Raw genomic sequence first — 15,072 nt, 5'->3', positions numbered from 1 at the left:
ATTTTATTGATTCTATTTAGTTTTTTCTTCTAGTTCTAGCTTATTAAGGTATAAAGTTCTGCTATTGATTTGAGATCTTACATGTTTTTAAAAATAGGTGCTTAGAGTTTTCCCATTAAGAACTGTTTTCACTGTACACCAGAAGTTTTTGTATGCTATGTTTTTGTAACACATTTGAAAATATTTTCTAATTTCTTTTGGAATTTATTCTATTTCATTGATTATTATTGTGTTTTTACATTCCACCTTTGTGAACTTTTCAGTGTTTCTCTTATTATGTGCAAGTCTTTTAGTGCCTTGTTAATCTTCTGTTTAGTTCCATCCAATATTGAAAGTGAGGTATCAAAAACTGTAACTGTTAATCTTGAAATCTCTGTTACTTTTTAAAAACTCCAACTGTTAATCTTGAAATCTCTGTTACTTTTTTTTTGGTGCCAAACATCACAGTTTATTCAGAAGTTGAACATCTTTATGTCAAGTACTCAGCCTGCATTTGCCTAACTCCCTAAGAACCATGTTCTAGAAGGTTGAGGTTCCCTGTGTCTAAGCTGAGCAGTAGTGGCTGATACCACATGATTTAATTTAAAATAGGCAGTGAGCTGGGACCAAACATTTTCCTCTTGACACCATCAATGACTGTAAAATCAGTTGCATAGTTTGCAAATAATTTCCCCCATTCTGTTAGTTGCCTCTTCACTTTCCTGAGTGTTTCTTTTGCTGAACAGAAACTTCTCAATTTGATGTAATCCCATTTGTTAATTTTGGTTTTGGCTGTCTGTGCCTCTGGGGTCTTTTCTTTTCTTTCTTTTTTTTTTTTCTTGACAGGCAGAGTGGACAGTGAGAGAGAGAGACAGAGAGAAAGGTCTTCCTTTTGCCATTGGTTCACCCTCCAATGGCTGCCGCGGCCAGCGTGCTGCGGCCGGCGCACTGCGCTGATCCGATGGCAGGAGCCAGGTACTTATCCTGGTCTCCCATGGGGTTCAGGGCCCAAGGACTTGGGCCATCCTCCACTGCACTCCCGGGCCACAGCAGAGAGCTGGCCTGGAAGAGGGGCAACCGGGACTAGAACCCAGTGGCTGGCGCTGCAAGGCGGAGGATTAGCCTAGTGAGCTGTGGCGCCGGCCTCTGGGGTCTTTTCTAAGAACTCTTTGCCTGTGCCAGTGTCTTGCAGGGTTTCCCCAATGTTCTCTAATAATTTGATGGTGTCAGGTTATAGATTTATGACTTTAATCCATGTTGAATAGATTTTTGTGTAAGGTGATAGGTAGAGGTCTTGCTTAATACTTCTGCAGGAAGAAATCCAGTTTTCCCAGAACCATTTGTTGAAGAGCCTGTCCTTGTTCTAGGGATTGGTTTTAGCTCCTTGGTCAGATATAAGTTGGTTGTAGATGTTTGTATTGATTTCTGGTGTTTCTATATTGTTCCATTGGTATATCCATTTATTTTTGTACTAGTACCAGGCTGTTTTGATTATAACTGCCCTGCAGTATGTCTTGAAATCTGGTATTGCGATGCCTCCAGCTTTGTTTTTGTGGTATAAGATTGTTTTAGCTCTTCAAGATCTCCTGTGCCTCCATATGAATTTCAGCATTGTTTTTTGTAGCTCAGAGAAGAATGTCTTTGATATTTAGATAGGTACCACACTGAGTCTGTAAATTGCTTTTGGAAGAATGGACATTTTGATGATATTGATTCTTCCAATCCATGAACGTGGAAGATTTTTCCATTTTTTGTATCTTCTTCTATTTCTTTCTTTAAGATTTTGTAATTCTCATCATAGAGATCTTTGACATCCTTGTTTAAATTTACTCCAAGGTATTTGATTTTTGTAGCTAATGTGAATGGGATTGATCTTAGAAACCCAATCTCCCAGGCAGGTAAAGCCACCGCCTGCAGTGCTGCCATCTCATATGGGTGCTGGTTCGGGTTCCAGCTGCTCCACTTCCAATCCAGTCTTCTGCTATAGCCTGGGAAAGTGGTAGAAGATGGCACAAGTCCCTGGGCCCCTGCACCCATGGGGAGACCCAGAAGAAGCTCCTGGCTCCTGGCTTTGGATTGGTGCAGCTCTGGCTGTTGGGACCATCTGGGGAGTGAACCAGCAGATGGAAGACCTTTCTCACTCTCTCTGCCTCTCCTTCTCTCTGTGTAACTCTGACTTTCAAGTAAATAACTAAATATAAAAAAAAAAAAAATTCAATCTCAGAGTTGGCATTGTCTGTGTATATAAAGGCTGTTGATTTTTGTGTATTGACTATATATCCTGCTACTTTACCAAACTCTTCTATGAGTCCCAATAGTCTTTTAGTAGAGTCTTTTGGATCCCCTATATATATAGAACCATGTCATCTGCAACTAAGGATAGTTTGACATTGTACTTTCCAATTTGTATCCCTTTGATTTATTTTTCTTGCCTAATGGCTCTGGCTAAAACTTCCAGGACTGTATTGAATAGCAGTGGTGAGAGTGGGCATCCCTGTCTGGTACCAGATCTCAGTGGAAATGCTTCCAACTTTTCCCCATTCAATAGGATGCTGGCCATGGGTTTGTCATAAATTGCCTTGATTGTGTTGAGGCAATATCCACTTTGCTTGGTCTGGGTGATCTTTCTGATGTGTCATTGGATTGTATTGGCCAGAATTTTGTTGAGTTTTGCATCTATGTTCATCAGGGGAATTGGTCTGTAATTCTCTTTCTCTGTTGCATCTTTTTCAGGTTTAAGAATTAAGATGATGCTGGCTTCATAGAAAGAATTTGGGAGGATTCCCTCCCTTTCAATTGTTTTGAATAACTTGAGAAGATTTGGAGTTAGTTCTTCTTTAAATGTCTGGTAGAATTCAGTAGTGAAGGAATCCAGTCCTGGGCTTTTCTTTCTGGGGAGGGCTTTTATTATTGATTCAATTTCCATCATGGTTATGGTTCTGTTTAGGTTTTCTGTGTCTTCATGGCTCAATTTATGTAGGTTCAATGTGTCAGAAATCTGTCCATTTCTTCTAGGTTTCCCAGTTTGTTGGCACACAGCACTTTGCAGTAATCTCTGATGATTCTTTTTATTTCTGAGGTGTCTGTTGTTACATTTTATTTTTCATATCTAATTTTATTAATTTGGGTCTTCTCTCTCCTTTTTTTGGTTAGTTGGGCCAATGGTATGTCAATTTTGCTTATTTTTTCAAAAAGCCAGTTCTTTGGTTTGCTGATTTTTCATATTGTTTCTTTGGATTCAATTTTGTTGATTTCTTCTAGTTTTAGTTATTTTTTTCCCCTACTAGTTTTGGGTTTGGTTTACTGTTGTTTTACTATATCCTTGAGGTGCACTGATAGCTTATTTATTTGGTACTTTCTAGTTTCTTGATGTAGGCACCAATTGCTATAAACTTTTCTTGTAATACTGCTTTTGCTGTATCCCATAAGTTTTGATATGTTGTGTTGTCATCTTCATTTATTTCCAGAAATTTTTTTATTCCTCTTTTGATTTCTTCTATAACCCACTGTTCATTCAGGAGTGAGTTGTTTGGTCTCCATGTGTTTACATATGTTATAGAGATTACTGATTTGCTGATTTCCAGTTTCATTCCATTGTGGTCCAAGAAGATATATGGTATGATTTTGATTTTTTGAATTATCTAAGACTTGCTTTGTGGCCTAGCATGCCATCAATCCTAGACAAAGTTCCGTGCACTGGTGAGAAGAATGTATATTCAGAAAAGTTTTGTAGATATCTGTTAGGACCATTTGATCTATAGTGTCAATTAACTCTGCTGTTTCCTGTCTGATTTTCTGTCTGGTTGATCTATTGCTGAAAGTTGGTATTGAAGTCCCCCATTACTATTGTACTGGAGACTATGTCTCCCTTTAGATCCTCTAACATTTCTTTTAAATAGCCAGGTGCATATATACATTTATAATAGTCACATCTTCCTGTTGAATTGTTCCCTTACTGATTGCACAGTGCCCTTCTTTGTCTCTTTTAACAATTTTTATGTTAAAGTCTATTTTGTCTGATATTAGGATGGCTACACCAGCTTTTTTTCAGTTTCTGTTGGCATGGAATATCTTTTTCCATCCTTTCACTTTAGGTCTGTTTGTATCTTTGTTAGTGAGATATGTTTCTTGTAGGCAGCAAATAGATGGGTTTTGCTTTTTAATCCATTCAGCCAGTCTGTTTCTTTTACCTGGAGAGCAGAGGCCATTTACATTCAAGGTGACTATTGATAAGTAATGACTTTGCCCTGTCATTTTCCCAAAAATATTACTATTTTTTACTTTGAATTTCCTTTGAACTTTTTTTTTAATTTATTTGACAGATAGAGTTAGACAGTAAGAGAGAGAGACAGAGATAAAGGTCTTCCGTCCGTTGGTTCACCCTGCGAATAGCCGTTAAGGCCGGAGCTACGCCGATCTGAAGCCAGGAGCCAGGTGCTTCTTCCTGGTCTCCCACGCGGGTACAGGCGTCCAAGCACTTGGGCCATCCTCCACTGCCTTCCCAGGCCACAGCAGAGAGCTGGACTGGAAGAGGTGCAACCGGGACTGGAACCCAGTGCCCATATGGGATGCCGACACCTCAGGCGGAGGATTAACCAAGTGAGCCACGGTGCCAGCCCCTCCTTTGAACTTTTGCTGAGAGCTTCTCTTCCTTCACCTTCTTTCGTAGTGATGATCATGTTTCTGTGTTTCTGTGTGCAGCACATCTTTAAGCATCTTTTGTAGGGCTGGATGGGTGGCGACAAATGTGTTATGGAAGGTCTTTATATCATCTTTATTCATGAATGAGAGCTTTTCAGGGTATAGTGTTCTGGGTTGACAGTTTTTTCTCTTAAGACTTGGACTATATCTCGCCATTCTCTCCTAGTCTGTAGGATTTCTGATGAGAAGTCCACTGTGAGTTTAACTAGAGATCCTCTGGCATTTCTCTTGTGCACATTTTAGAATCTTCTCTTTGTGTTTTACTGAGGTTAGTTTGATTATAATTTGTTGTGGTGAAGATCTTTTCTAGTCATGTCTGTTAGGAGTTCTGGATGTCCCTTTCTTTTTCCAAATTAGGGAAGTTTTCTGTTATTATTTCACTAAAAATGCCTTCTAATCTTTTCTGTCATTCTGTGCCTTCAGAAACTCCTAAAGCTGTATGTTGCATCATTTGATAGATAGTATCCTGTTGGTTCCCAATAGTGTTTTTTAGTTTTCTAATTTCTCTTCTTGTTTTTGGGTTGACTGAATGAATCCTGTGTTTGTTTTCTAAGTCCGATATTCTTTCTTCTGTGTCACCGATTCTGTTGTTATGGCTTTCAACTGCATTTTTTATTTATGCTATTGAATTTTTCATTTCATTTTTATTTCTCTTAAAGGTCTCAATTTCATGGGAGAAATTTTCTTTCATGTCACATACTGATTTCATTAGTTTGTGCATTTGCTTCTGATTACTTCTACGTAATCTTATAATCAGTTTTTTGAATTCCATTTCTTTCATTTCTTCCCTCTCATCATCTTCACAGTCTACTGTTGAAGTGTTGTGTTCTTTTGGGGGCATCATGTTGTCTTCCTTATTCTTGTTTCTTGAATTGGTGAGGTTTTTTCCTCCCAGCATTTGTGGAGATACTCATTTCTCGTTGGTTTCTTCTTTATTTTTTTGTTTTGTTTTTGCTGTGGCGGCTTTTATCTTTGTACTATGCCCTTGTAGATAAGTGGAGTGTCTGCTTTCAGTGAATATCTTGAGGCTTGTAGTGGATGTGACCAGGGAGCTCTGTTCAGTTCTCCAGGGTGAAGGGCACGTCTAAGGTGACACACCCAAGTTTGGTGTGGTAAATCTCCTCTTATTTTTTTTTTTTTTAAATCAGCAGGAAAGTTCATTCTGCTCAGCTAAGCTCCTCTCCTCAGAGACCTGTGCCTGAGTGCTAGCCTCAGTGGGTATAATAATTGTCTGCTGTGCTCCAAGGACCATACCAAGCATCTATGCAGTCCTCAGTATAAGTTCAGATTCCCCAGCAATGTCCCTCACCAGGTAACCAGGAAGCCCTGAGCATGTGGAGTCTCCCATTATGACTGCCCGAAGTCTCAGCCACACTGTGTCCTCCCACACGGCCTCAGTTTTTTTCACAGTCCTGGCACAGAAGCCTGCCATAGTCTTGAGCTCCCAACTTTATTAGTTCTCCCCACCAGCGTAGAGTCTCCACACGGCTGGTTGCTGGGCATGGACACGGGCTGGCACAGCTGTTACTTATGTCCAAAATGGCACCCACTATCGGCTTGTTACAGGGTGCCATTGTAAGGTGATCAGGGAGGGAGAAACATGTCCCTCCTTTTTTTTTTTTCCTCCTCTAGTTTTGCAGGTACATTATCCCCCACGGGGCTCCAAGCCGGGTTCCCTCTAGGCTCTTCCTGCAGCTTTATTGCCAGGCTGCTGAGGTATGGCCTAACTCAATTTCCAATGCTGGCATGTAGGCCTCGGCTGCTGGAGTCCTGAGTTGTAGGCATCCATGCCCTCCAGGTAGGTCCACTGTGTCCCTCGAATTTGTGTATAGTTTCCTCTGCCGTTTTCTCCCTAACCCTTCCCTGAGATTGCATTCTCCCCACGTTTCTTAAACTATCTTCTCCTGGAATAGAGCAGTAAGCTCCCTCCCTATTCTGCCATCTTGGAACTCCCCCAAAATATAAATTCTTAGCAATATGCTTTGGATGATAAGTGAGTTCCCTGGTAATTGGTCAGTCTGTGCTAAGATATATTCTCCGTCACCTTTCATTTTGTTTTGTTTTCATTGTAGAAATTCCAAAGCATGTTTTCCCTTAGATATATTTTTATAATAATATTTTTAGCTAAGGAGAAATAAGGAGTAATCACCTTGAGATAAAAAAAAGATAAAAAATTGGAAGCCTTGTTCACTCTATGGAAACTTAGCAAATTAACAGGAGGTAAGGGCTGAGAAAGAGCAAGAGAACAATAATGACTATTTCTTTTGAAAAGTAAAACAATAACCCCTGACCCGAAAAAAATCCTTGGAGAGAGATAGACAATGATCTAGCACTATGGACCAATCAGTAACTTAACTCCATTTTTTAAAAAGATTTATTTATTTGAAAGGCAAAGTTACAGAGAGACAGAGGCAGAAAGAGAGAGAGAGAGAGGGAGAGAGAGAGAGAGAGAGGTATTCCATCTGCTGGTTCACTCCCCAGATGGCTACAATGGCCAGAGCTGGGCCAATCCAAAGCCAGGAGCCAGGAGTTTCTTCCATGTCTCCCACGTGGGTGCAGGGGCCCAAGGACTTGTGCCATCTTCTACTGCTTGCCCAGGCCATAGCCGAGAGCTGGATTGGAAGTGGAGCAGCCAGGACTCGAACTGGTGCCCATATGGGACGCCGGTACTGCAGGTGGCAGCCTTATCTGCTATGCCATAGCGCTGGACCAGTAACTTAACTCTTAAGGGAGTCTTATCTAGTATTAGGACCCATACTTGGGGAAGGAGGAAGATGAAAATGGTGAAGGGAAGCCTTCAGCACATTCCCTAGATGTGAATACACTCTTCTGCTCTATCTCTCTCCAGATGTTTTCTTCTAAAAATATTCCTCTGCCAATGTGAACTCCATCTCCTTGATGCCTTAAATTTGTATAGGCACTGTAAAGATACTATAAGGGCTATTTCAAGAAAACACAGTTAGGAGCAGCAATATTGAAGTTGGGTGATTTGGGACTGGATCCTTTAAGAAGAGGAATAACCGCTTGAGTGTCTGCTGTGGTAGATTTGTGGATCTGTTTGAATACTGAGAAAAATTTAATCAGACTTCCAAGTGATGGCCCTTTGGGCTATAGAACAACATTTTCTTATACTTCCATACCCTGTATTAGTCAAGGTTTTTGTTTAACTAAAATACCTGAAGAGCTTATTGTGGCTTAAGGATTGAAGGTTCACAGTCCGAAAGCAGATAGTTCCTGGTGAGGCCAGAGGACAGTAGAGGGAAGATCACACGGTGAGTCAGAATGCAAAGACACAGTAGCACTCTCTTCCTCTGTCCTGTCTATAGCTTCTCCTTATAAAGCCATCATAATTCAGTGGTGGAGTTCCTTTCTACCAGCTTAATCCAAGCTAATCACTTCCCAAAGCTCCTACCTTGAGACTCAATAACTGGATCAAGCTTCTACTGTAATACTTAAACTATTGATGTAAGACTTTGGGGTTTAAATCCCTGTATGAGTTTGGGAAACAAAATTGTGTTCAAACCATAACAATTCTCCAACCTCCCCCTGTTCTTCTATCCAAAATCTTCTAAAAAGAGTCCCATGGACTGGAATGCAAACCTTATGCAAACGACCTATGCCCCAGTATGGAAAGGGTGTTTTTGGAGGGAAGTCAGGGTGGTATGGGTATACATTATAACTGGCACCAGCACCAACAGATCCCTAGCACCAAGCTAAGGTTCTCATTTGGGAGGACAAAGGCGTTTCCCAACCCATAACTAACTTTGTAGCTACAAGGCCCTGAACCTCCCTGACCACTGTTTATCCCACCCCCAATGAAAGTTGTTAGTGTCAGAAGTGGCTTTTACTGTTGTATTAACTTCTATGTAAGCTATTATTCTTCCACCGGCATTTTCTGCTGTTTCTTTTCCAGATGAAAATAACTGTAGTAACTTCTGCTTATTAATGGTTTGTTATATATTGCAATAGATCTATTTTTGTATGTACAATCTCTAGTTCTCCAAATAATCCTGCAAGGCAGCTAATATTAGAAACTGGCACTTGAACAGCATAAACAGCTCATGGGTTTCCTAGCCAAAATTTGAGGATAGTTGGATACTACGGAACATAATGAGCCCCAGTAGTGCCTGCTGCAACTTCTGGTCTTTCCCAGTGGCCCTTGCTCCTCTCTGTACCCTCTGCATTTGTCCTGTTCCAGTCTCCAGCAGTCTTCTATAGAAAGAGATAATGCCTTTGCCTTCCACATCTAAATGTCTTTCATGAGTCCTGGCCTGGAAGAAAGCAAAGTCCCAGAATTGTGCCGTGGAAACATTAAACCATAGCCCAGGTGAATGTGGCCATAGCCAGCTTACTTATTAATCACAAGCTGTATTCTCATTAGTTTAAGGCAGAGACTGTGTACACCAAAGCTCTAGTGCAGTGCCTAGCACATAAAAGGCGTTCAGTAAATATTTGTTGGAGGAAATGAATTAATTATATACAATTTTTTGGTTTGTTCACATTAGGAAACAAAAGCATATGCTTCTTTAAAAGCATTAGTATGTGTTAAATTATTAATGATAGAACAAGTTGAAAATTAATTCACCAGCAGCATTCTATTAGAGACTAATAAATTCTCTATTTCCAGTGACAGATTCACATGCATATAGATTCCTTGATACATTCATGAAATCTTGCAAGTAGAATAAGCACAGGTTATATTTCTTTTTAAAACTATGTAATACATGCTTACAGTAATAATTCAAAGAACTCAGAAGTACATATAACCTTCTTCAACATCACCCTCCGCATCTTACTTTCATCACAGATAAGTTCTGTTAATGAATAAGATTTAACCTTCATATTTTAATGTGTTTATAAATATGCATAGTGATTTTACATAAATAGGATTATGATCTACATATTGTTCATCATTTAACATTTCAAGGATCAACTTCCCACTTCACTATTATTTAACTTTACTGGTTGCATGGTATGAAATCCCACAAATTATTTAGTTATTCTCTTACTGCTGTATGATCAAGTTGCTTCTGATTTTTTGTTCTTGAACAACACTGCAATAAGCATTCTTTTTTTAAAAATTTTTTTTTACCTATTTATTTGAAAGGCAGAACAACGGAGAGAGGGAGAGAGATGGATCTCTCTCTCCTTCTTTCCTTTCTCTCTTTCTCTCTTTCTTCTGATTCACTACCTAAATGGTTGCAACACCTGGTGCTGGGCCAGGCTCAAGCCAAAAGCTTAGAACTCCAGCTGGATCTCCCACATGGGTAACAGGGGCCCAAGCATCTGGCCCATTCTCCACTGCTTTCCCAGGCACATTAACAAGGAATTGGATTGGAAGTGGAGCAGCTGGGATTTGAACTGGCACTCTGACATGGGATGCCAGTGTAACAAGTAGAAACTCAACCCAGTGTGCTACAATACCAGCCCTTGAACTAAGCATTCCTATGTGAGTGTATATATCACATTTGCCTATATTTCTATATGATATATCTCTAGAAGTGACATCACTGAGTCATAGGATATGGACATATAAAACACTGACAGGCATTACTAGATTGGACTCTGAACATGGTACATCTCCAAAAATCATAGTTCATAAGTGATACATGATTAATGATATATGATTCACATGTCTATCAACTGTATTTGACAGGACCTTGCTTACATTCTCACCAATATTGAACATCAACAATGTTTTCCATTTTCTCAGTTTTAAGGTCAAAAAATTCCAATTATTGCTTTAGTTTTTATTTTCCTGACTACTAATGAGGGGGAACATCTTTTCAAAAACTTCCTGACCAGTCACCCTTCATCTAACATGAATTAGCTGTGTTTTTTTCCTCAGCTTCCCATAACCAGTGGGGTTGAGAGGTTTCTAAAAAATTACTTTTAAAATATATTGTTATTTATTTAAAAGGCAGAGAGACAGAGATAGATCTTCCATCCGCTGGTTCTCTCCTCATATGCCTGCAACAAACGGGCTGGGCTAGGCTGAAGCTTGGAACTCCATCCAGGTCTCCCACACGGGTGCCAGGGACCCAAGTACTTGAGTCATTATCTACTGCCCACCATAGGGCAGAGAGTTTTGAGACCATTGGCAAATTGTCTGGTGGTGTTAGCTTGACACCCATCCACTCTGGCTTCTAAAAGCTGGGAGATGTGGCTTGGGAATACATCACATGACTGTCAAGAAGCTCCATTAACCAACAAATCCAAGTTTGGTATGTACTGGCATATTTCTAAGGTTTAAATCGATTATAAGTTGGGATTGAGTACAAGTAGAGGATAAAGTGTTAAGAGACCACGCCCCTGTGTCTCTAAATCAGCATGGAATCATTGATAATTTTTAGAATTTTGGAATGGGATGCTCTCTCATAATTCTGTGGGAATCCTTGATAAATTATAGTTTTATGCTAATGAATTCTCCACCAAAAGGATTATCTGAAAACCTGAGGCCTCTATGGTAGCTCAAAAGTAGACTCATCTTCTGCAGATTGTGCTGAACATCAGTCTTTGCTCTGGGTATAAGGGTAGCAGAGCTGCAAAGGAGACTAGAAGCCTGCCTTCAACAAGGCTCCTACATCAAAGTCAGGGTCCCGGTAAAGAAAGAAAGAGACGCTGAGTCTGAGAATGTTAAATCTCCGTTTTCTCAGAGCCTTACTATCTGGCAGAAACAGATCCTTACGCTAAAGAGCAGTCTTTACTTGCTTTAAGAACATATGGAAACCTTACATGAAGCATGTACCTCCCAAGATGATAGTGATTCTCCTCAAAACTCCACTTCCACCTGTATTACTTCCAGACTTACAACCGGAGTTTGCTCATACTCGAAGCTTGAAGTGAACTACAGGTCCTATTCTTGGAACAGATAGCTTAGACATCAAAGGAATTGCAGAATGTTGCTAATATACACAGGAGGGAATGGGGGGGCGGAGTTTTGGGGGGTGAATCGGGGTTTTTGGTGAGAAGAGTGCACAGTAGGCTGGAGAGGGGAAGTTCATTGACTTGGGAGTACTTACCCTGACTCAGAACTTAATGTCTGGCAAGGACACTAGAATAATTGCTCTAATAGTGTTTTGTGATGGCTCACTGAGCCCTGAACACGGTAAAGGCCTATTGTAAGTGAAGTGGCATTTCCAGAACTTTCTTGGCATGGTATCTTTTTCTCTCTCTCTCTCTCTCTTTTTTTTTTTTTTTTTTTTTTTTTTTTGACAGGCAGAGTTAGACAGTGAGAGAGAGAGAGACCAAGAGAAAGGTCTTCCTTTTTCTGTTGGTTCACCCCACAAGTGGCTGCTACAGCTGGTGTGTTGTGGCCGGCGCATTGCGCCGATCCAAAGCCAGGAGCCAGGTGCTTCCTCCTGGTCTCCCATGCGGGTGCAGGGCCCAAGCACTTGGGCCATCCTCCACTGCACTCCCCGGCCACAGCAGAGAGCTGGACTGGAAGAGGAGCAACCGGGACAGAATCCGGCACCCCAACCAGGACTAGAACCTGGGGTGCTGGCACCGCAGGCAGAGGATTAGCCTAGTGAGCCGTGGCGCTGGCTCTTCGCATGCTATTGAATTGACTTTTGGTATAGGGAATATCAGAATAGATTTATTATGTAAAGTCATGAAACTCATAACCTGTGTTCCCCCAGATGGCCAGACACCGTCTGTCCTGAGATAACAAGGAATACATTGGCGAGAGGCCACTGGCATTTATTTGAAAATCTTGGTAATTTATTGCTGTTCTCTGCAAGGTGGGTAGTTCCTGCTCTCTGCAGACAATGAGAAGCAGTCAAAAAATGGGACTCCTTGTTGTCACTAAGGGTGTTCAGAATGTAGAATAGAAGGGCCTAGAACACTGCACTTAAGCATCAGAGGCAAAATGATATAGTTGGTGTAGTTACCACAGCAAAGACAGAGTGGCAATCAGGTGTCTCAACCTATGATAATTATGGCACTGACTGGAAGATCAGGATATAAGTGTGAGACAGATGAGCATCCAACAAAGGTTTTGCTTTTGGACATTAGTTTGAGCATTTTGGTTAAAAATGGCACATACTAATTGTAAAAACTCAATGTATATAATAGAATTCCTCAGAAGAGTGATATTCTCACCAGAGAATACCATCTTTACCATTTTTAAAAAAGATTTATTTATTTGAAAGTCAGAGTTACGCAGAGAGAGATGGAGAGGCAGAGAGAGAGAGAGAGGTTTTCCATGTGCTGTTTCACTCCTCAGTTGGCCGCAACGGCCGGAGCTGGGCTGATCCAAAGCCAGGAGCCAGGAGCTTCTTCCAGGTCTCCCATGTGGCTGCAGGGGCCCAAGCACTTGGGTCATCTTGTACTGCTTTCCCAGGCCATAGCAGAGAGCTGGATCAGAAGTGGAGCAGCCAGGACTCGAACCTGCACCCATATGGGATGCCGGCACTGCAGGAGATAGTTTTCCCTGCTACGCCACAGCACCGGCCTCTATCTTTACCATTTTACTATCCAGATATCTTTTGTGCTGCATTTATACATGCATGGGACCTGGATATGTATGCTATTTTTATGACCCACTTTTTAAACTCAATGTTCTGTAGGCATTCTTCCTTACCAATGAGAAGAAATAGTTGGGAATTTGATTATATTTTCAGAGGGGATAGTTATGACATGGTTTTTTATGAATCTAGGCACTGGACCAGACTGCCTCAGTTCAAATGCTAATTTCACCAATTTCTAGCTTCATGAAAATGAATTGAACTCCTTTGGACTGTTTCATTACCTCTGAAATGGGCATAGTAGTATTTGTTAGGATTATCATAAGCATTAAAAGAATCAATGCCTCTCTGGCCTCAGAATCAGCCCTAAAGGCACTCGGATCTGGCTGAAAAGCCCACGAGAGTATTTCAGGCATGGAAAGCCAAGACACTCTGGCAAAAAGATCTCTGTGAGTGAGATCCCAGTGGAAAGAACAGGTCTTCAAAGAGGGAGGTGCCTTTCTCTGAAGGGAAGAGAGAACCTCCACTTTGACTATGACCGTGTCTAAACAAGATAAGAGTCGGAGAACTCAAGGGGCTTCCATAGCCTTGGAAACTCATGACTGGAGCATAGGGAGATTACTGATGCCATAAACAGGAGTGTCAATTTGTAAAGTCAACAACAGGAGTCACTGTGCACTTACTCCTCATGTAGGATCTCTGTCCTTAATGTGCTGTACACTGAGGCTTAATGCTATAACGAGTACTCAAACAGTATATTTCACTTTGTGTTTCTATGGGGGTGCAAACGATTGAAATCTTTACTTAATGTACACTAAACTGATCTTCTGTAAAAAAAAAAAAGAAAAAGAAATTATCAATTCCCAACTTGACTCTCACTGGGATTAAACATGACAATAGGTCTGATCTGATTTTATCATCATTTAAAAAAATCATCTATTATTTTTCACTTTATGTTTCTGTGTGGGAGCAAACTGTTGAAATCCTTACTTAAGATATACTAAGCTGATCTTCTGTATATTAAGATAATCGAAAATGAATCTTGATGTGAATGGAAGGAGAGAGGGAGTGGGAAAGGGGAGGGTTGTGGGTGGGAGGGATGGTATGGGGGGGGAAGCCATTGTAACCCATGAGTCGTACTTTGGAAATTTATATTCATTAAATAAAAGATAAAAAAAAATAAAAAAAAGAATCAATGCCTGACAATTGTTATCTGTTATTAGCTATTGCTTTGTAGTCTCCTAATAGTAGATATTTAAATAGTTTCTTTTTTTAAAAAAAAATTATACAGGTTGAACATCCTTAATCTGAAAATCCCAAGTGCTCCAGAATGTGAAACTTTTTGAGCACTAGCATGATACCAAGTGTAAAATTCCATTCTTTTATTTTTTTTAAAAAAAGATTTGTTTATTTGAAAGAGTTATGCACAGAGAGAAGAAGAGGCAGAGAGAGAGACAGACAGACAGATGGAGAGGTTTTACATCTAGTGGTTCACTCCCCAATTGGCCGCAGTGGTCAGCTGTGCTGATCCAGAGCCAGGAGCCAGGAGCTTCTTCTGGGTCTCCCACACAGGTGCAGGGGCCCAAGGACTTGGACCATCTTCTACTGCTTTCCCAGGCCATAGCAGAGAGCTGGATCGGAAGTGGAGCAGCTGGGACTCGAATCTGTGCCCATATGAGATGCTGGCTCTGCAGGTGGTGGCTTTACCTGCTATACAACAGCCCTGGCCCAAGAAAATTCCATTCTTAATCTTACTGATCAATCACAATCACAATATAGGTGTATTAAAAATATTATGTAAAAGTAACTTCCAGGGACTGGCACTGTGGCGCAGCGGGTTAAAGCTCCAGCCTGAAGTGCCGGCATCCCATATAGGCACTGGTTCTAGTCCCGGCTGCTCCACTTCTGATCCAGCTCTCTACTA

The sequence above is a fragment of the Oryctolagus cuniculus genome, chromosome 4 (genome assembly GCF_964237555.1).
Source record: "Oryctolagus cuniculus chromosome 4, mOryCun1.1, whole genome shotgun sequence".
Taxonomy (NCBI): domain Eukaryota; kingdom Metazoa; phylum Chordata; class Mammalia; order Lagomorpha; family Leporidae; genus Oryctolagus; species Oryctolagus cuniculus.
Note: the sequence above shows the minus strand (reverse complement) of the source record.